Source organism: Chrysochloris asiatica, unplaced genomic scaffold (assembly GCF_000296735.1).
Source record: "Chrysochloris asiatica unplaced genomic scaffold, ChrAsi1.0 scaffold00128, whole genome shotgun sequence".
NCBI lineage: Eukaryota > Metazoa > Chordata > Mammalia > Afrosoricida > Chrysochloridae > Chrysochloris > Chrysochloris asiatica.
This window is the reverse complement of record NW_006408646.1, coordinates 9,603,984-9,604,893: the sequence shown is the minus strand read 5'-3', so window position 1 is coordinate 9,604,893 and position 910 is coordinate 9,603,984.

The following is a 910-nucleotide window of genomic DNA, read 5'->3' as shown; positions in this document are numbered from 1 at the left end:
CTACCACAATAATAAGGGTTCAAAACATATTCATACTTCAATGGCTGGATGATCAGAACTCAACTAGAAGAAGAAAGAAAAGGGAAAAAAGAGTAATCTGATACAATTTAATCAACCTGCTACACCTATGGATTCAGTAGCTCAAAAGAGGGAACAAATCTTTACAGCGAGGATCATTCCCACCCCCTCCATACACAGAGTAGACAAGGATGGGCAACTTGGACATTAGCTACCCAAAATGAGGGTGCTACAAAGGCAAAAAGTGACTGGCTTATAAACTTTCAAGAGGTAGCCTCAATCTGGAGGACATGGAGCTAGGTAGAATCTCCACTGAGTAGCATCCAATCTGTCTAGGCGGAGCTGATGAAAGGAGATGTAGATAGGTCTCTTGTGGTACAATAGTGAATAATTGTTATCAGGACTGCTTGTAAGGGATGGAAATGTAAAGGTAGACATTTTGTAGCAAAAGGAGGGGAGTGGTTGACTTTGCAGTCTAGGAGTGGAGGTCCCTGGGACCAGCAAGGGAAAAAAGTGGAGTATGGGACCCTACCCAGAGAAACAGTGATGCCAGAGGTGGAGGCAGAGATGATGACATGGAGAGATGGAGCAGCTGGGGACTCTAGACCCAGAGAGGGAGAGGGGCTGTGTGCTGATTATCGAGGGGCAGGCTTGCAGGATATACCCTTTGGCTGCTTGATGATGCATGGAGGGATTTGTAATCATGGCAATGAAACGATGTACAATAGGATGAATATAAAGCTAGTGTTCTCCCATGTAAACTATCACATAATTCACAATAAAACATTTAAAAAGTAAATATTTAATTGTAGGGAAAAAAACATATTCATTACATGTGTACCTAAGCACATATATACTTGTTTGATTATTAGAGATCATTATGAAGTTCCCA